Source organism: Herpailurus yagouaroundi, unplaced genomic scaffold (genome assembly GCF_014898765.1).
Source record: "Herpailurus yagouaroundi ecotype Mexico unplaced genomic scaffold, PumYag 221, whole genome shotgun sequence".
Taxonomy (NCBI): Eukaryota; Metazoa; Chordata; class Mammalia; order Carnivora; family Felidae; genus Herpailurus; species Herpailurus yagouaroundi.
The window spans coordinates 8,911,952-8,934,523 of NW_024412452.1; the positions used below are offsets into that span (position 1 = coordinate 8,911,952).

The 22,572-nt window shown below is 38.9% G+C and overlaps 1 long non-coding RNA gene across 2 annotated transcripts in view; it reads right to left on the minus strand.

Moving 5' to 3' along the window:
* Positions 1-22,572, minus strand: part of LOC121019205 (uncharacterized) — a 250,875-nt gene that overhangs the window by 133,197 nt on the left and 95,106 nt on the right. For both annotated transcript variants that reach the window (XR_005785502.1, XR_005785503.1), the window contains exon 4: positions 15,808-15,874. This is a non-coding gene — a long non-coding RNA (uncharacterized LOC121019205). The remainder of the gene's footprint in view (positions 1-15,807; positions 15,875-22,572) is intronic.

Sequence of the window (22,572 nt, forward strand, 5' to 3'; positions counted from 1 at the left end):
AGAGAGAGAGAGAGAGAGAGAGAGAGAGAGAGAGAGAGAGAGAGAGAAAGGAGATAGAGGGAATGAGAGAGACAGAAGGAGAGAGGAAGAGGGAGAAAGAAATAATATGTGTGTTTATAGATCTCTTCCTTGCCCTCTTTGCTCTCAAACTGACTATTAAACACATTCACCCCAAACTCACAAGGTTGTGGGAAGTTAGGCAAGCCTCAGGGTTCTGTTGTGGTGGACTAGAGTCCTTGGCATGGGTCCCATTAGGGAATTGGAAACATGATCAGGCATAGATGGTCTGCAGCTGGGTTCAGATGGGGCAAGCAGAGTTGTCAAAGCAGCATAGAGAGATCTTGCGAGTTTCAGCAGCAACACCACTTACAGCTATGCAGCAAACTTTGCTATGGACCCACTTCAAGAGCTGCTTGATCTCTAATGGTCTTAAGGTTATTACTGATTAGATCGGAGCCAGTGCCTCCTGCTAATACACACAGGCCCCCTTTGACCTCAGACTATGGAACTATTGCATCAGTGTGTTCCAAATACTCATGAATTTCCATTAACAAAAGCAGAATCCTCTTTCAAAACCCAAGAGTCAATGTCTGGAGGTTGCCAATATTCCCACTGGAAATAGTCTTTCCATTTATCAACTTGAATTCTAGGGCAGGGAAATAGAGGTTTGGCAGTTCTTTCAGCAGAAGCAATGGGAAGGATAAAAGATGACTCAGAAAAAGGATTAGAAAGACAGAGTCTGGTTGGTGCCCTCATAACATGTCTCTGAGTATTAAAGATGATACATAGATTCTGAGTTTTTGATTAAAGCCATTAGTGAGGGAACATTCTCCATCTTTCAATTTATTTTTTTAGATTCCAGGAAAAATAACCCATTTTTTTCTTTAATGTTTTTTACTCCCTATATCTCAAAAGATACATTCAGAACAATTCTTTTGAGTGGGAAAAAGGGCCCTATTTTGAATAGAATCTCTAGATATACATTTCTTTCTCTTTTTTTACATTTGAATGTCATTGCTTCCTTCTGACTCCTTTAGGTCAAAGGAGATGCCCTCCTATATTTTGCCATAACTTAACCAATTACACAGTTTTGTACTTTCACACTTAATGGGCATCTGCCCATTTACTGTCTGTATTTCCCTTTAAATTTAATCTCAAAGACAGCCACATCTCTTGTATTCACAGTGTTGTACTTGGTGCCTGCTCAAGAGTTTGATGTATAGAAGGTGTTGAATAAATGATTGTTAACATTTTTGTGTTTTCATGCAACACCTTTTAAGGTAAGCAGTTGTAGTTGTGATCATGTTGCCAATGAACTGAGAAAGTGGTTCCCGGCAAGCATTCATGAAATGGCCTTAAAATGTAGTTGGAGCTAGTGCTGTGTGCAAGCCAGGAAGGCCGCGTGTGAGACCCTGGCAGTAATGGTTGCAATCCGCAGAGGCCTGTGAACCACAAATCAGTGAGGAGAAAAGAAGTAATGGACAGAGATGTTAAAAGATAGAATCAAAGATTCTATCAAAGATGTAGTGACCCTGTAGCATCATTATTTTCATCTACTGCTTCTTTTAGAATCTGAGTTCACTGAGTGCCAAAACCAAATTTTACTGTTATTTACATTTCCTGGGCCAACTAAACATAGTGTCTGGCACATAAAAAAGCTCGATGAATATTGGATGAATAAATAAATAAGCATTGTATTATTGCACTAATCCAGTGTATATCTCACAGAGAGCTCTTACATCTATCTCTTCCTCTTCCCAAAGCTTTCCACAGTATTTTAGTTCAGATCCTCCTCATTTCCCCCCTGGAGTCGCCAATAGGCTTCCAAGTGTTAGAAGTCACATGGTGCTTCTAAGATTCCTCACCCCACCTCTGGAAGCAGCATGATACAGGGGTAAGAGTCAGACTTGAATTTAAATCCTAGATCCAAAATCCACTGCTGGTGACTTCAGCCAAATTGCTTACTCTTTCTGGGCCTCAGTGTCCTCTTGAGTAAAATGGAGATACCAGCTAATGCCTCCGTGGAGTTGTTGTAATGATTTAATGAGATCACATATATAAATAATTGGCAGAGTGCCTATCATTAGTAGATATTCAGTAGATATGGGATAAATTTTCTCTCCATATATACAGCTGGGCCAATAACATTCTCACCCTTTACAGGGTGTTCAGTGCATTCCTACATTCCTGCCCATGATTGGCACAGTAGGTCCTCACTTTTTACAAACTTGTGCCTACTTCATCTTCTGCCTGCACCTATTTGATATGTGACCCTACCTGTGGCAAAGTCCTGGCCCAGCTTTCACATGAGAAATGAATGGGGAGTTGAGGCTCCGCCATAAGCCTACCTGCCAACCTGGATGGTATTCATTCATTCATTCATTCATTCATTCATTCTTCTAATCATTTGGTCAACAAATGCATGCACAAATACCTATGGAGGTCATGACCAAGGCTGTTAGAGTACTGTTCCTTATCTGCATAGACCTTGTAGTTGAGTAGAAGGTACAAGCAAGTAAGTAGACATTTACAATATCATGTAGTAATGCTACAGTAGGGAAAACATAGTGAACAATGGGAGCAGATGGAGGGGCAGCTACCCAGAGCTGAAGCATCAAGGGCAGCCTCCCTGGTTTGTGATGGGGTTGAGGAGCATAACTTAAAGCCATCTGGAAAAGCAGGTGGGAGGAGAAGACCAGGTAGAGGGAGCTCCATGTGCAAAGGTGCAGAGCTGAGAGGGGTTATTTGTGTACAAGGAGGTGGAAGGATTCCACCAAAGGGGAGACTATTAAGCACCAACAGAGGCAAGGTGGTGAGGTCAACATCCATGTGCACAGAAGAGGGCCCAGAAGGCAGTGAAGAAAAAGATAAGATATGAGCTTCAGGGAGATTCTTACCTATACACACATCTGCCACTTATTTACCATTCACTTACTACCCCACCCATCTCCTTATTCTCCAGCTCCCTTCTCTCTCCTTTGCCCCTCCCCTCACACACAGGAAAGGAACACTCCGACAAAAAAAACTGTATGTTCATCTATGAGGGTTTTTGAGTAAGATTGTGTGAGGCCCCATGGGCAGACACTAGAGGTCATTGGCATATCTTTTTTGGCTGCCTTGGGCCTATGGGAAAAAAAAGCCTTAAAAAATTTTAAACACCTACATTTAAGTTGCCTTGGAAAGATGGCACATTTAAGAGTGAACATGCTGAAGCCTTGTGGATAAGTCAGAGGGTTGGTTGTGCTGAGCTGTCATTGACAAAATATCGCATGGAACGCCTGCCCCTCAGAGTGCTCAATGCATTCCTGCATCCCTGCCAGTGGTGGCCCGGGTAAGTACAACAGGCCCCAATTTTTTAGAAAAGTACATTGCAATACAATTGTTTTATGCTAGCCATATTTTATTTTTCTTATTTTTCTGCTTATTACCTGTTATTTGAAATTAACATAGCATGAAACTGGCTCACTTATAACATCAATTAATAAAATTTAAGACTACTATCCATTTATCTGTAGTTGTCTTTATGATGAGTGAATGATGACAAGTGTATTTGCGGTTTCCCTCTGGGTGATGTATATTACCTCATTTGTTCAACATGAATGTATCTACCATTGAGAGTTTAGTTTGTACAGAATGCTCTGCCAAGCACAGGAGTGCATGTTCCATAGAAGCTCACTTCAAAAACAGTTGACAACCTGGTGGGAAAGACGGACACCTGCTTAATTATTTTCCACACCATCTGGATGTTATACCAACCTGTTTGTGGTTGGGTTCCCTGAATCCCATCTCTGGTCACTTCTGCCTTATTTCTCTGCTCAGAACAGCCTCTGCAGCCTCTCTGACTCCCAGGACTGCTCTAACATTTCTGAGGCCCCGGGCAAGAGTATAAATGGAGGCACATCTACCACACATGTCCATATTTGAAAGCTACAGATCAAGCCAACAAACTGTTATATGAAATGTATTCTGTCTTCCTACCTTGACAAACATATCTTCATAATGACCTAAAGGCCAGGCTCAAACTTAGAATTTTCAGATTCCTTGGATTTCCATGATGGACCCTAGTGGTATAAAAGAGTCAACCCCTATCCCTGGGCCCTGGACCTCAGCCTGCCCCACTTATTCCCTCACTCCTACAACAAGGGGCTTCACATACATGTGTGTGGACAGCTTAGGCTCCAGTCCAAGCTCCTGCCACATTCCCCAGAGTCCCCACTGGCCACTCCCTGGGACTGGGGGGTACACACACTGCCAATATATTCTGTCTTCAAGAGGCTGGACTTGGGGAAGAGGTCAACAAAGGTGGCAAAGGGGAGTTGGGGATGTTTAGCTAGGGAACTCAAAGTATTGACTACTTATAACTTGGTCAAGATAGTGGGGGGCATGGGGCAGTGCAGAGCTGGGGAAGGGCCACAGCAGAACCCTAAAAGAATGGGGCACCAGGAGTCCCTCCTGCCCCATGTAAGAACAATACTGCCAATTCCATGCACTGGAAAAATAGTTCTGGCCTTTTAAGGGCAAGGGTGTTCTGTCAGACCGATATGGGGGCATCAGTTGGAAGCTTGCTAAATTGTTAGAAAGGAGATTAATATTATGTAAATGTAAGTAATTAATCAGCAAGCACCTCTCAAGCCAAATACCTGATGTGAGGAGTCCTCCTTTGAGAGGGGAAAATTGCTCTCCTCTGATTAAAAATGGACCATCAAACATCATTTAGCTTCTAACTTTCCCCAAGAAGTCTGGAGTTCAATGTAACTCCCCCCCACCACCACCATAAAGAGAAAAAGAGAAGCTGTATAAATTGAGCTGAGATCTAGCTGAAGCACTATAAGTAGAGAATTTAGGACCAGGGAACTCTTCAGTTTGCTCAGAGCTGTGGATTAATGTCAGGCAACAAGTGTTAACTGAAATAACAGGACACTCAAAAGTATAAAATAAATGATTTAGGAATATTCCTTACTATTTGCCTGCCCTGGGATTCATCCTCTTGTCTTCTGAAACAGGCTCTGTCTGTTGGGCATGGACCCAGGTAATGGTGAAGGATGGTTGCTCCACCTTCACCTTCATCCTAAGGGTGTGAACATGGCCCAGGAACTGGAATCTCAGAACATTTCACCCTCCCAGCCTCAGGAACTGAGTCCAAAATGTGGTGGTCTGAGCACTCTGGTGGTTTTACTTGGGAGATAAATTTTTATTTTATTTTTTATTTTATTTATTTTAATTTTTTTTTCAACGTTTATTTATTTTTGGGACAGAGAGAGACAGAGCATGAACGGGGGAGAGGCAGAGAGAGGGGGAGACACAGAATCGGAAACAGGCTCCAGGCTCTGAGCCATCAGCCCAGAGCCTGACGCGGGGTCGAACTCCCGGACCGCGAGATCGTGACCTGGCTGAAGTCGGACGCTTAACCGACTGCGCCACCCAGGCGCCCCATGGGAGATAAATTTTTTTTAAAATCTTGATTTTTTTCCCCCCTAGGATTGCTAGCTGGTAGGTCATGTATGCTTATTGGCATCTTTCCAAGTATGTGGAGTGAGGCTTAATAAGAACAAAGCCAACAAATACACAAGAAAGCAGATTCAAAAGATGCAACAAGAGTGACAGAGCCCTGATAATATTGTTGTGATCCTAGCATGTTTGCTTGTGACCCATTCAACCCACAGACCCTACCATAAACCTCTCTCTATTTTCTCAAACCAATTTAGGTTGAGTTTCCATTACTTCTTACAGCAGCTGCTCTAATATGACATAGTTTTCCAAAGGTTACTTAGGTTCTTGAAGTTGATGACCATATTGTCTATCAGCTGCTTTTGTGTTTAATTAAAATCTATTTAAACTTATGAGCTTGTCACTAGGCAAGTCTTGGAGAATGAAAGAAAAGATCAACAAAGCTTAAATTTTGCCTTCATAGTATGGGGGGGGGGGTGGAATATTTTCCTTGACTCTATGAGGGTCCCTGGCTAGGTCTGAAAATTAAATGGACAGAGACAGATTAACAGAAGAAAAACATACAATTTTTAAAATCTAAGTTTTATATGACACAGGAGGCTTTTCATAAGGAAAGGAAGACCCAAAGTGACCATTAAACCTCAGTATTTTTATGCTGGCTTTGATAAAGAGTGGACAGTCATGGAGAAACAGGATAGGTTAGAGAACGTGAGGTAAATGTGGCAAGCTAGAGGAAACCTGCTTGGAATCTTCCTGTGCTTCTTTGTCTTCAGAGATAAAGATGTTCCTTTCTTCCTGGTATAGGGAGGACGCCTTTCACATGAGGGTTTTATGACTTACTTCAAGAGAGGTGGGGTGAAGGGGAAGGTCAGAGTGACCTTCCTGCTTCTATTGCTTTCACAAACTCCCTCAGCTTAAAATATTCAGTATGTCACGGTGCTGTATTTTGGGGTAGCATGTCCTGAACCCCACCAGTAGAGTACACAATTAACTAAAAGTCAGTATAAGAGGATAAGGTTCTTAAAAATGAAATTTAAATAAGATGTATTCCATTAACTAATATCTGTATCTTAATTTTATTCAGATAAGCTTTTTAATAAAAGTGTAATATTTGAAATTGCTATGATCCAGAAGACATATAGGCTCCATATGAAGAGTTTGCTGATCATTTAAATATGTCTGTTTCTTTTGAGAACTGCAAAATTACAGAATATATATGTTTATAATAAAAATATAACAAAACCCATAATTACGGACCTTTTATAAAATAAAAATATAAAGTAGTATACATAAAAAATGTATGAGGAGGCATCCAGAGCAGTTAACAAAAAAAAAAAAATTCATTACTGTACCTTCATTCTTAAAGATAGGAAATAATATGGATTAACAAATTTAAAAAAGAGAAGTTTAAAGATTCAAAAAATATAAATGATGAGATCAGAAGCTTATATACTTAAAAAGCAGAATTAAGGTATTCAGAACAAATTCTTTAAATATAAGCAATAGAGCACACAAATGTGACAAGTTTAATCAAAAAGAAAAGACAGAAAACACAATTATAAACTTGAAATTAAAGGAGATTCAAAAATGATAAAAAAAAAAAAAGTACATTATGCCATTCAACTAATTTGAAGAGCTCAATGAAATGGATGAATCACCAGGACAAAATAATTACTCCAAATTGAATCAAGAATAAGTAGAAACTCAAACATACCTAACAGAGTTTCCGGCAGAGTAGACATTCAACAAATTGAATGAATGGACAGAGAAGAAATGGAACAGGTGTCAAAGCACAACATTTGGGTGACTTTTCATAAATGTCATTTCAAACTTCCAAAGACTTAAGATCAACCACCCTATGGAAATTATTTCAGAGTTCAGAAAATGACAGCAACGTGTGCAGTCTATATTAAGTATTATCTAGAAAGAAAAAAAGAAAAGAAGCAAGTTTTATCTGAGAACAAAACCTATAGGCTATTAAAAACAAAATCCCAAACAGACCTTGCTTATGAATATATATTAAATAAACTGTATAAATGTAATATGTTTATGATTCTATCTCATGAAAATGGATGGTTGAATTTCCACTAATTGGGACGCTGTGTTTGGGAGGCTGGGTTATCTGATTTTAAACAGGCTAGGAGACAAAAATAACTGTTTGGGTCTCCCAGGAAGGCCTCTTGAAGAGATGGGCAGCACTTTCTACCTAAACAGAGGCATGGGAGGCATACGTGAATGTTGAGTAGAAGAAAAATACCACAGGTAATACAGGGACAGAGAAAGAGGAGCAAAACACACACACACACACACACACACACACACACACACACACACACACAGGAAAACAATTGATCAAATGGTGGTTTCAAATAAATAACTCTATATCAGAACTTACAGAGGAAACTTTCCAAATTGCAGACCCTAATTTGTGATCAAACTGCTTCTCATATGTCAATTCTATATAGTGACCAAGTGCAAAGGGCAGCAAGATTTACTCACCATGATTGATGTCTTTCCTAAGCATCTATATTAGCAATAATACTAGTAGAGTGTTTATTAAAGTAAAAGAATAACCAAATATAACAATAATAATACTTACAAATACACATAGAATTGTGTGGACCCTATATGAATAAAACTAAAAGCAAAAGTGCAAAAGGGCTTAGAATTAAAAGTGCAGCATAGAAGCAGATAAAAATGATTTAATTTTATAAAGTTGACAATATCTCCCAAATTAACTTATACCTATAATATTTTTCAGTCAAAATTCTAAAGGGAGATTTTAGGAATTGGACATATATACCTAGATTTTTCTAAAGGAATAAAAGGGCAAGAATATCCAATAACATTTTTTTCATGTTTATTTGTTTTTGAGAGAGAGACAGAGAGGCAAAGCATGAGCAGGAGAGGGGTAGAGAGAGCAAGAAAGCAGGCCCTAGGCTCCAAGCTGTCAGCACAGAGCCTGATGTGCAGCTCGAATTCACAAACCAGGAGATCATGACCTGAGCTGAAGTCAAACTGACTGAGCCACTCAGGCAGCCTATGAATATTCATAACATTTTGAAAAGAAGACTAATAAAATGATATATTTTACAAGGTAAAATAATTTGAAAATAATAATTTTTATTTCATGTATTAAAAAAATATTTTTTAATGTTTATTTTTGAGAGAGAAAGAGAGACAGAGCATAAGCAGGGGGAGGGGCAGACAGAGAGGGAGACACAGAATTCAAAGCAGTCTCCAGGCTCTGAGCTGTCAGCACAGAGCCCAGTGAACTCACGGACCATGAGATCATGACCTGAGCCAAAGTTGGATGCCTAACCAACTGAGCCACCCAGAAGCCCCTATTTAAAAAATGTTTTTAAAAAATAATTTTAAGTTACTAATAATCTATGTGCACTATAGGGAAGATCATTCAATCCTATTATGATATAAGAAATAGCATAGTATACATTTTTATATTTATATCAGTATGATTATTTTAAGTGACATGTTCTTATTTTATTAATAAAAAGGGACAATCAGTAAGTCCTGAAAATATCTTTAACCAATCATACTTTATTTTGCATAACAGCAACATAGCAATTGTTATAAGATTTTCCTATTCTGAACTACTTTTATTTATTTAAATTAATTAATTTTAATGAATTAATTAGTTTTTTTAAAGTAGGGTCACACCCAGCACAGAGCCCAATGTGGGACGAACTCACAACCCTGAGATAAAGACCTGAGTGAGATCAAATTGGTGCTCAACCAACTGAGCCACCCAGGTACCCCTGAACTACTTTAAAAAAAATTTTTTTTTCAACGTTTATTTATTTTTGGGACAGAGAGAGACAGAGCATGAACGGGGGAGGGGCAGAGAGAGAGGGAGACACAGAATCGGAAACAGGCTCCAGGCTCTGAGCCATCAGCCCAGAGCCTGACGAGGGGCTCGAACCCACAGACCGCGAGATCGTGACCTGGCTGAAGTCGGACGCTCAACCGACTGCGCCACCCAGGCGCCCCCTTGAACTACTTTTAAAAAACATAGCACAAAACATAGATACAGTATATATGCATGTATACACACATATGTAATGTATACATATTACATCTGGGCTATATTAAAAAAGACATAGAACAAAACATAACATATATGTCCATATATTATTTCTGAACTATGTTAAAGGCTTAGCACAGTATATATAATATATATGCATACATGTATACATATACATTATGTAGGGTTTTTTTCTCCAGAAACAAAGTACAAACAGAAACCACAACCATGATTTTGTTCATTTTCTTTTCTGTTCCCCTTGCAATTTAAAGAAACTTTGGCAACTTTCTTATGGCTAGTAAGAACTTGAGGGGAACACATTTAGGAGATAAATGTAAGTTATCAGATACTCTTTTCAGATGACCTTAAGCTTCATTTTGCCTGTTGCTAAGGGTTGCACTTTACATTCAACTCTGTTAAAAAGTCCACTTAGAAAATTTCAAGAACTCTTTATTTCTGCCGGAGGATACTGTCCTAGTGACTGCCCCTTTGGAGATGATGCTACAAATCTTCACTATTTTTAAGTATGGGGAATGATTTACCCGAGCAAAGCAATAAAGTGTGTTCAGAAGTAACTAAACTCAGCATGTCCTGTCGTTACTGCTCAGCTCTATGATTTCAAACCTATAATTAGATATGTTGTTAGGTTTTGCCAGGATTTAATGACCTCCATTCTGTTTATGACAAATGCTGGAGAGCCACCCCCTGGGGGAATTGCAGGGGGGCAGATGAGCTGATGAGAGCTTGTTTTATTTAGTCTTGAGATGCAATTTCCTCATTTTCAGACTGCTCAAAATTCCAGCATGTCAGAACAATGTATGTTCATTGTCTGTGGATGTGTAGGGTGGATAATGCTGGTGGGATATATGGGACAGTTTGGAGAGTTGACAACACCAAGGTGCTAATCAAGCAAAGGCTTCGTTGAAAGTAGTAGCTGGACAGCCCATTGGATGTTCTCCATCACTGTACCTGATCCTCAAGAGGTGGTTAAGAAAAGTTGGGCAAAGCCATGTTTATTTATGGTTATTAAATAAACTGACAAACACTTACTGGGTGCCTAGTACATGTGAAATGTTGTGCTAGCGATTATGAGGGAAAAAAGGACAGTTTATAATGTATTTGGGAAGACAACACTGACATAAAGTGACAATGATGAAGCAGTAAAGGCTCTTCAGAGAAGACTTCCCTGACCTGTCCCAGCAGAATGAAGAAGCCCTGTCCAAGCTCTACTAAAATACTCAGTACATCGCAATAATTCTTTGTCTGCACACTTGCTTCATTCACAAGATGGTGAGCTCCTCAGGGACAGGAACTATTCTTATCGCATTCTATTCCTAGTGTCTTACATGGTCCTGACACGAGGCGGGTGCTCAGGAAGTGGGAGTGAGTGTGCGAGTTGGTGAGCATGGAACATGGCCACCTCCAGACCGGAGGAATGGTCCTACTGGTTGTTGGTAGGGAGACTTTATATCCACTCTAGATGAAAGGGTGTTGACCAAGGAATTGGTGTAGGTGGAATATACTTTCAACTGTGTGGGGTTATTAGAAGGTATCTTAAGGATCCTTCTACCACCCTGAAAAGAGTATTTCCTCAATTGGCCTTAAATTCCTTTGGAGTAGGCATATCTTTGTTATTAAAATTGAAAGCTCATTGGGAGCCTTCAGACATCAGCATTTTATAAATCACTATATCAGATAACGTAGTTTTAGGAATACTTTTCTCCCCACAAAAATAGAAGGGGAACTTGGCTTGCCACATGGAGCAGGTCTAGGCAGGATGCTTAGCCTAGACAGAAGTGGTCTAAGAACATTATCAAGTAGTAGTTTTCTAGGAAAGAAGCAAAAGCAGAAGGCAGTGATTGGGAAGGATCTCAAATACAAGCATGAATAACCATTTTTTCTTGAGCTAATCCTTTATACTGAATAAATGGACACACAGAGTTAGGTTGCTTTTTATATGATTCCTGTATCAATGGAAAAGTGACCTGGAAGTTAGAGCAGCTGGAATAATTGGCAACTCAAACCTAAATCAAATGAGAAGTATTTGGGGAGTAAAGGAAAATTTGCTTTTCTCCATGGCTAGAGGGAATAATTGGTCCCATCTGTTCAACTGAGAGCAAAGAACCAAAGCACAAGTTTGGAATCCATTTTCAAATTCTTAAGAAAAGTCTGTTTAAGTATAAAGTTTTTATTACTATCAATGGCTCTACTTAAGATTTAAAAATTAGTCCACTGAAAATTGTTGCAAACCTCCATAAAAAGTAGCACAAGTACCAAGCAGCTGGAAGCTAGAGGTAAATGTAAGACAGTAGCTTTATCTTGAATGTTATTTCCTATATGGAAGAGTAATCAAAAATTTAAAAGAAGGCTCCACAATGGATCAGCACTTTTTTTAATGGGGTTTAGGGCAAACACAGACATGCTTAGAAAACATGCTTGCAGCATAACAAAAATGCATGAAGCAGCCTATGACTGAGTCTGAAGATGGCAGAAAAAAAAAAGTTGTCTGTGACCTTTGATCAGAGATATCCTGGGGCCCTGACGTTTTAGGGGTTTGTACTTAACTCCTGCCCAAGCCCAGAGAAATGGGAAACTATCTCCGATGAAACTTTCCAGTAAGTCTCTGCTCCCATCCCATTCTTATAGGCAACTAATACAACTTAATAAGGGGGGTGAGCTTAATTAAATAAAGAAAACACCAGTTTAAATAACCAGTAATAAACACCTTGCCCTAGTCTCACAAATACCCCAGTCTCTTGGGTCGTAGAGCTCCTCAGAGACACAAAAGAGGCTTGTGTTCAAAGTACTTTTTTTCTTCTACCTCTCTTGCTCCTGCCTCCCATCTCCCTGCCACAGAGTGCTTCAGGAAGTAGGCCATTAGGTTAATGAGTCCAAGTGCTTGCTAGAGGTGGGGGGAAAACAAGCCATGACACAGGAGTGAGGAAAAGGCACACAGAGAATGAAGATCTAAAGCTTTAAAACCCAGGAGAGTTGGGATGGAAGGAGATGCATAAGAGGAAGAAGGAAATGGGAGGAAAGTTAGCTATGATGGGGAATCTCAGTCCTCCTCCCATGTGTCTCCTTCACCCTCACACGCTACCAAAGGCACAGAACTTCTGACACTGGATGTGGGGAGGATTTCCCCTGCCAACCAATTCTCCAACACTACTTAACTCAATCCTGACACCATCTACCTGGAGATAGCACCAGATCCCACCACATTCACAGTCTCACAAGACTATGCCCACTTCAGATGGCCAGTGACGAGTAATAAGACCCCCCCCCCAGCATTTCCTACAACTTCTATCTGATGTGACTACAAATTAGAGGTTCCAAAGACTCCATCCTTGGGTCTGATTAAATTTCTATTGCAGATCACAGAAATCAGGGAAAAACTTATATTTACCAGTTCATTAAAGGATCTGATAGAGGATACAGATGAATAACCAGATGGAGAGATACATAGGATGAGGTTTTGGAGGGTCCCCAAGCTCTATCTTCAGGGAGTTGGGGGTGTGTCACCATTCTGGGTGTGGATGTGTTCCCACCTGGAAGCTCTCCAAACCCCATACTATTAGGATTTTATGGAGGCTTCCTCACGTAGGCCTGGTCAAGTATTGACTCTATTTCCAAACTCTCTCCCCAGTCAGATGGCGGATGGAGCTGAAAATTTCAAACTTCTAACCATGACTCAGTTTTTCTGGTGACCATTCATCCAGTAGCCATCCAGAAGCTCACCAGAGTCACCTCATTAGAACAAAAGATGCTCCCAGTGATCTTATCACTTAGGAATTTATGAGGGTTTTTGGACCTTTGTGCCAGGAACTGAGGGAAGAAACCAATATGTATATTTTCTATTATCTCATATTAGCCCAGGCCACAGTGAAACAATGCATAGGGTGCTGCAGGTGGGCTAATCATTTCACACCCCTTCAAATAGATATGCTTGTGTTAGCTCTCCCTGATGTAACACAATTCCTTCTGACTGATCTTATTAGCTATTGATAATACTTCAACAAATTACACTTAAGCACATATATGTGTATAATTATATATAATAATTTACATATATTATTTATAATTTACAATTATAAATATATAAATTTATATTTATATATTTATATAAATATATTTATATTTATATAAATTTATATAAAATTTATAAAATTTAAAATTAATATATAAAATTTAATGTATAAAATATATACTTATTTTATTATAAAATTCTATATAATTTATTGTTATATACAATATATAATATATAATATATATTACATAATATAAATAATATATAAAATATAAATATTACATAATATAAAAATATAAATATAAATGTAATATATAAATAAATATATATAAATAAATAATATAATAAATATATATTATAATATATAATATAATAAATAAAATATAATAAACATATATTTATTTATAATATATATTTATTATAAAATTTAATATATAATAAAATATATGAAATTTATATAAAATTATAAATATATAATTTATGAATGTATATAATTATAATTTGTAACTTATAATTATATATAATTATTTACATATATTATTTCACAATCTATATCTATCTATATATACTTTTATGTGTACTCTGTATATTATATATACATATATATGTATGTATGTATATGTATATATATTTTTGTATGTGTATTTTGTGTGTGTGTGTATATATATACATATATATGTATATGTGTGTGTGCATATATGTATATAATATATATATTATATATTATATATATATAATTCCACTGTATAATCAAATAACCTCCTGTTTTCTCAGTTACAACTCCCAAGGAAGCCTGTGACAACTCCTGAAAAAGCCCCACAGAGTGGAAAGCCAATTACAGATTTCAGCAAATTTCTTCAGAAGTCTGCCTTTGTGACTTGATGATTATTGGGCAAAGCTAAGCAGATAGAAAACTGATTTCTTTTGAATAAGAAAAACATATTTGCGTCAGATTTTGAAATGTGAAGTTCATGAAATAGAACATTCTCAAAGTTCACCCCAGTGCTTGCTCTCTCTTCCAGCAATTTTCTCTGTTTGCTTTCTGTGTTGGTTACAGCTTGTTGATTAATCATATCTGGTTCTCTTTTTGATTGGACCACCATGTTTGGTGATTTTTCTGGGCTCCAATTGTTCTTTAAGGGCTTTAGTCCATCTTAACTGTCCTTAAGTGTCCTTCTATTCTAATCTATTTGGTCTCTTCCCTATAGTCCCATTAGCATTTTTCCCTCACAGTTTCTAAAAGTTCTTACACATAGTCTTTTCATTTTTAGACATATTAAATTCAAGTCTTTGTTTGGTAAATAAGTGCTCATAAACATTTAATTCTAAAAATTGCCACCTCCTCGGGGCGCCTGGGTGGCGCAGTCGGTTAAGCGTCCGACTTCAGCCAGGTCACGATCTCCCGGTCTGTGAGTTCGAGCCCCGCGTCGGGCTCTGGGCTGATGGCTCAGAGCCTGGAGCCTGTTTCTGATTCTGTGTCTCCCTCTCTCTCTGCCCCTCCCCCGTTCATGCTCTGTCTCTCTCTGTCCCAAAAAAATAAATAAAAACGTTAAAAAAAAAAATTAAAAAAAAAAAATTGCCACCTCCTCTTCTTCACTGGCTCCCCATTTTCAATCCTCAGTAATGAACAGGCATGAGCTTCCATGATTATTGGCTCGAGTGATCATGTGAAACCATGTCCAATTAAACTCTGAGGAAGCAAACTAATTTCCTATATACAAATATTTATTCATGTTTAAAAATGAAGATGAGAATAAACTCATTTACTACTTACGAAGATTTTATACTCTGTTTTTAAGAATAAAGAATTATTTATTTTTAGAATAAAGAATTTCCTACATGTCACTTTTCTTTCTTTCTTTCTTTCTTTCTTTCTTTCTTTCTTTCTTTCTTTCTTTCTTTCATGTAATTTTTCAAACCAGACAACTCCTGGGTGAAGCATTTTAAGTCAGTTAAGACTTTAGCTAGGGGTGCCTGGGTGGCTCAATCCAGGTAAGCATCCAACTCTTGATTTTGGCTCAAGTCATGATCTCACAGTTGGTGAGTTTGAGCCCCACATCGGGCTTGGCGCTGACAGCACAGTTTGCTTGGGATTCTCTCTCTCTTTCTCTCTCTCTCTCTCTCTCTCTCTCTCTCTCTCTCTCTCTCTCCCTCTTACTCTCTCTGCCTACCCCCCCCCCAAAATAAATAAATACACTTAAAAAAAAGATTTTAGCTAATACAACTTATTACCTTTGTCACATAGTCAGCCATTTGTTATGTATCACTTAGTTTCAGAATGGTAGCTCACCTGACTTCTGGCTTTGCTGGTCTGAGTTCGTGGTCCAACCTTGGGCTGCACCATGCAACTTACATACCTGCATTACAGAAATAGATAAGAAAAAAATGAGAAGATCCTGGCGAGGAACACTTTTCCAAAACTTCCCATGAAGGTTGGAATTTCAATTTATATTTCACTAGTTGGGAATCTTAATTAATTAATGCCATTATTCAGATTTGCATCAGTGATTTTTTTAAAAAGATATTACCTGTCAAGGTATTGCTTAAGTGAGTCAACCATTTTAACCAAAATATCAATTTTAATCAAATGCTCTAGCAAAAAAATATTATTCTCATTAAGCCACCCACTTCCAAGTGTTACAGCCCACTTTTGCTTGACTCTGATTGGTTCTGAAAATACTAGAAATATTTAGCAAGTTCAATATCACTTTTAGAAAGATTTTGTTAAAATATTTAAGAATTTCTCCACTTTCTGATCCTCCAAAGCAACAGTTCCCCAATCCTTAACGAAATGTGAGTCCAGTGATCCCAAATATAGCTGAAAACTTTTGGAAATGTAAAATCTTTTTTTTTCTTTAGCCCAGTGAAGAATTAAAAACTATTGATTCTGCATCTATTTTAAATTAAAATTAAGATACCAACAACTTAACTACGTCTAGTTCCAAGAAGAGATTAGTCACTTTGCAGTCCCATAATTTCTGCTACAAAGTCTGCCTAACCACTGGGATTTATGAATTAAAGAGGACAAAAGGGAAAGGAAAGAGAGATTGTGTTCATCATTGAAAAGGAGGCCATGAGTAGATCTGGCTGACATCTTTGCTTTCTGGTGACATATTAAACAAGGTCGAGATACACTATGAAAATGATCAACTATGGATGGAGACGGGGGTTAGGTAGAGTTGATGTGGTCCTGCTGTTTGTGTGTATTTGTTTGGGGAACATTTTGATACCCCTGGCAAGAACTGGATCCTGTGCTAACATTATATTTACATGGAATGCTGTAATACCAAGCTTGCAAACTTGGCTTGGGGTCTGTATCCAGCCCATCAAACTTATCTGTTTGATCTTCACAATCTTAAAAATAAATTGAGCCAAGATCTAAAGATCAAGTGATTTCATATAAACACTTTCAGTTCTGACTTTTTTGAAAAATCAGAATAAGATAAAATCACGTAAGACAATGGTTTGTATTTCCCATAAACTCTAATTGCATAGAACTGAGTAGCAGCTGTCCACCCCCAGTCTGTCCATCATTCACAACTTTTTCCCTGATACTGAGTTTCATTTGCCATTTAGCATCATGCTTGAGCTCTTTTTCTGAGTAATAGCAAAATATCATATCTTGAAAGTAAAAAAATGAAAGGCAGGCTAAGAACTATTTTCCCCCCAAAGATAAATGACAGACTACATTTATTTATGCAAATGAAAAAATCCATACGTTTAATAAGCAAACAAGTTGGGTCTGTGTCAAAATAAGACAATTAAAAATATCTAGCCATCCTACTAATTTATGTTACTCTCATGGCCCATGTAGGCGTTGAAGTTTGCAAACCCCGAATTATTATATTCTCTGCATCGGTGGTTCTCAATGAAAGGGTATAGAGGAATATCAGAATCATCAAGTGGCTTTTTCAAAGTACACTTCCTTCCACATGGACAATTCTGGGATGCATGCTCCTCTGGAGGCTTCATTTGATTGTGAAAGCTGTCTAGGAGATTCTGGTGGAGAACTCTATATCTGATTTTCAGATGAGATCTATGGAAAGACATCCTGACGTCTTTTTTCCAATTTCTCTCCCCATTCCATCCCCAAATAACACACCCAACGGCCCAAGAATTCAGGCCTCATGCCCACCACCAATAATGAAGCTAAAGTTATGTGTATAAATGGTGAGAAGCTGCCAACAAGTGTCTTCTGAGAAGTTCCTGCTTCAAATGGTGTGTGGGGGTCAGAGTTGGGGTAAAAGCTACCTGATACCTTTGAAAATGTGTTAGGACAGTTAGCTAAAAGCCAGGATGTCTCCAGATAGGTGGTTCACAAATTTGAAAACCTGGGGAGCTTATTAAAATATCACTGCCCAGGCCTACACCATTGTTTCTATTTAGTAATTCTGGTGTGGATGTTGAGAAACTCAAACTGACAAACTGACCATGGCCAGACTATATATAAAAATAGGAGTCTGACCCACAGCCTCTGCAGCAGCCAGTCCATGAAGCCAAACCACAGCCTCCACAGCAATCAGCCCCAAACAGCCATGATTTGATCAATTAACTGCCAGCTTCCCTAATTTTTGTCCCTGCTCTCAACATAGCACTAACCAGAGAAAGCTAAATGTGTTCTCCTAACTAATCACATATGATGTTCTACTTCGTTGGTTCTTCCAGCTTCCCCATGCCAGCAACCTCCAATCAAGGCATACCAGAGTCCTTCCCTTTTTCACTATAACCGTTTACATTCCACTTCCCACCTTTGTGTTTCTGCCAAATGCAAGTGATGGTGCTGACTCCCTTGCTATGGCAAGTTCTGAATAAATAGACTTTGCCTGTTTTCATTTGGGTGGTGTTTATTTATTTTTACAGGTTGCAGGAAACAATATTGTCAGTAGGGTCTCCAGATAATTCTGTTGCACACTAACATTTAAGAGCTATTGCTAGGGACCACACTTATGTTTCCCAGGTTTTACAAGGATTAGTTGTGCATGTATGTGTGTAGGGAGAGAACACAGATTCTCATGTCCTACCCCAAGCCCCAAATAAAATAGTCCAGGAAGTGGGTTCAGATCTTCTTTAAAAAATAAGCCTCCTCTTCCAGGTGATTCTTATTGTCAAAGGCATTTGTGAGCTACTGAACTATGTGAACTACTGTTCATAGGTTTGTATCAGGTTGGCAGAATACAAAACACCTAGAAAGCTTATTATAAATCAAGGTTTCTAGGCTCCACCCTTGGAGACTCTGATGTTAGTCTGGGCTCTCCCAGAGATTTTGATGGGTAGCATGTTCTGGGAAGGAGTGCTCTATTCCAAACAGCAATGTGCATACAAAATCCTGGAGTCCCTGGAGATCTTATGAAAATGCAGGTTCTGAGACAGTGGTCTGAAGTAGGGCTGAGATTCTGCATGTCTAACAAGCTTCCCATATGATGCTTCTGTGGTTGGTCTGCTAATGACACTTGAAGCACTCAATGTTGACTGCACACTAAAACCAAATGGGGAAACAGCTTCAGGGGTGAGACTCAGGCATCAGGAGATCTCATCACACAGCCAAGATCACTTGTTCCTCTGCCCACTGCTTAGCCATGTGATTGGAACAGTGTTTTTGCAGGAATGGCAGCTTAAGCAACCTGATTGGAAGTCTGCTGAAATTGGTCATGGCATGTCACTCACTCCTCAGAATGGTTTTGTGGCTCTTGCACTTTGCTGTGGGCCTGAGGATGCCTAGAAGTCCACCAAATGCACTGAAAAGAGCTTGCTCCGTGGAGCTCCTGTTGAATCACCTTGTTGTCAGATTTCAGGGGCTTCCTGCTGAGGGAGAGGTATGACGATGGCCCAGAATATCCCATGTGCCAAGCAGCTGGGGAAGCAAATGCTGAGAGATAATTGGTCTTCAGTGACCAAGGGAATTTCCATAAGATAAGTTTGTTTTTAACTCAGAGATGAATGTGATAGGGCTTTACCAACTGAAAAAAAAAAAAAAAAAAAAAAAGACACCAAAAACTCTGGGTGGTCAGATTTGCTTTTTTTTCATCTTTCTTTGCTAGGGTTTCATGACTGATTATAAGGGTAAGGGAGATGATAGTGTTGCTGTTGATGAGAAGGCAGATTTGGATGGGTTATAATCACAATTTACTCTTCACCAGATGGCTTCGTCCTGTTGCCAAGCATTTGATGAGCTATTTCACGAAGACTGTGTGGGGATGGGTTAATGCCTGAAAGCCTGTGGATTTGAATGGACGAATGTGAAGGTACTTAACAGATCCTGGGATGCTTGGCTTGTTTTTGCTTAGCAGATAAATAACCTGGTGCATAATAAAATCTAAGAGAGCTATTCCAGAAGAAAACAACCTCATACTCAAGGACTATGTGGGTTTTAGGTGAACAAGGATGCTAGCAGAATTGAGCAAAATTGTAATAACTGGCCTGGAACTATTTTATCATGAGGTCATGGACACAAGTTTTTAAAAATCATCTATCCAAAATGCATCATAATAAATCAATCATAAAATTCTCCTGGCTGATAAACATTTCAATCTGCCTATACTCTGTAATTATCCACAGAAAACATTCCCTGCATAATGAATGGCTGCTGTTTTCAAGCATGTCTTAGTATACAAACAAAAGGTATCTCTAAGAAATATTCAGATATCTGAAGCCTGGGCCATGTTAGAGCCAGAGGCTCTTTGTAATTATAGTGATGCAATGCCTTAATACCCAGGCAAATGTTTTCAGGTTAGCAGGGGAAGCAGAAGAATGCCCATAGGGAAAAAATTCTTTATCATCTATAGACGAATACATGTCTGGTTTCAGAGGAACAAGATAGCTCTCAATAGCTCTGATAGGCAGTGGTGGGCCTAATGGACATGAGTTATTGGACATGTGTCACATATGTCATATAACATATTATTATATCATATAATGTATATAATTTATATATTTATAACATAAAACATGTTATTTTATATTATATATTATATACCATGCACCTTTACTTTAACAACAAATTTGATGTAAATTCAAAGGTGTTTGAACAGAGAGGTCTAAAAGATCAAATGGATTGGCTGAACTTTATATAAATGTATAACAAATGGTGATAGAGACACTCCAGAGCAACCAAAGAAAATAAGTATTTTTTAAAATTTTTTAATGTTTATTTATTTTTGAGAGAGAGAGAGAGAGAGCACAAACAGGGGAAGGGCATAGAGAGAGAGGGAGACACAGAATCCAAAGCAGGCTCCAGGTTCAGACCTGTCAGCACAGAGCTCGACTCAGGGCTCAAACTCACAAACTGCAAGATCGTGACCTGAGCCAAAATCAGACGCTTAACCAACTGAGCCAACAGGTGCCCCAAAAATAAATTTTAAATTAAAGTCTTGCATTATCACATAGTAGATTAATGCTGCTTTCTTTGTCTTGTCTCACCACTGTATTTTAATACCCAAGGAGATTTGTAACAAGGGAAAAACTTAGCAAAGGCACTGAATATGGAGGTAAGTAAAACAGTCTGGGGAATTTCTAATGACAGTCTTTATCAGTGGGTGTTAGGTTGAGAAATGTAAGATCGGACTGCACATACCTTGCCCTACCTCATCCCCACAACTCGCCCTTATGGACGGATACCCAAGGAGCCCAATGCCGACCATACGATGGGAACCTCCTTCGGAGTGGTCCGGCTTGCCGCTCCCCTGTATCCACCACACAGCAGCATGTCTTTCCGTTCAAATCCAACTTTGAGAAAAGGCACAGATGTGAGTGGGAACTAGCTGGGCCACACTGTGTTGTGGGATCCGTGGTCACCCTAGGGAAAGCCTGGGAAGCTGTGAAGGCTCATGTACCACATATATCAGCAGGAGAGCTGCAGATTAGAGCTGACTCTCTCCTACCTTCAGAGAACAGATGAGAGGGTCCGTCAGGAGATTTCTGGCCAAGCCCAAGAGCTTTGGGCAGGAGCAGTCAGAAATACCTCTAAGTCCAAGTTGGAAGAGGGGAGGTAGCAGTAGCCAGGGGCTAGGTACCCCCTAAGTGATACCTCCTAAAATTCTGTGGCTAGATATCAGGCCTGGATAGCTCCTTTCTGAAGTATTAGTTAAGTAAAAAATAATAATACAATAAAATTAACAAAGGCTCTAAGGAAAAATTCAAGTAAAGCAAATTATTTGAAGACTCAGAAGGAGTAAACATTTGTAAATTAGTTGCTATAGGAAACAGAATTAAAAAAGAAAAGACACCCTTCTGAGCGTTCATTGACAAACCAGAAGCTCCAGGGGTCAGAGGTTGAACACTGTGGTCAATCCTCTTAACATCATGTAGATTTAACACTCTGTGGGAACCCAGATGCCCCCTGCTGGGCTCCTGTGAGTGGACCCGGCTACCCCAGAGGCTGGCAGGGAGAAGACAGCAGCCAGCAGAGAAATCAGATGAAGCTGCGGGAAGCCTGGGAAAGGAAAAGCAAAGGAAGGGACTCCGAGGTGTTTACCCAGGAAGCAATTTCTTTTCTTATCTCCTCACACTTGTCATACTTTTGGACACATTTTTATTGACCTTGGACCACACAGAATACTAAACTTCCTGAATTTATTTTTGAATGGTTTCCTATCTGGAGATTCCTTATGTTACTACATTGGTATGTAATGTAGGATTTCCTCAATCCTTCTTTTCTCAGGGATGAATTTAAGAATAAATTAACACATACTAATTTCTGGCACTGACGGTGAGACAATAGTATTACTATTTCTTTACGATGCAATGAAGCATTGCACTAGGTTTTTAAAATAAGGATTCAGGGGAGAAAGGGGAGCGCTGGGGTGGTTCAGTTGGTTAAGCATCTGACTTCAGCCTTCAGCTCAGGTCATGATCTCACAGTTCAAGCCTCGCATCGGGCTCTGTGCTGACAGCTTGGAACCCAGAGCCTGCTTCAGATTGTGTCTCCCTTTCTCTCTGCCCCTTCCCCTCTGGCACTCTGTCTCTCTCTCTCTCTCAAAAATAAAACTAAACATTAAAAGTAATAATAAAATTAAAATAAAATAAAATAAAATAAAATAAAATAAAATAAAATAAAATA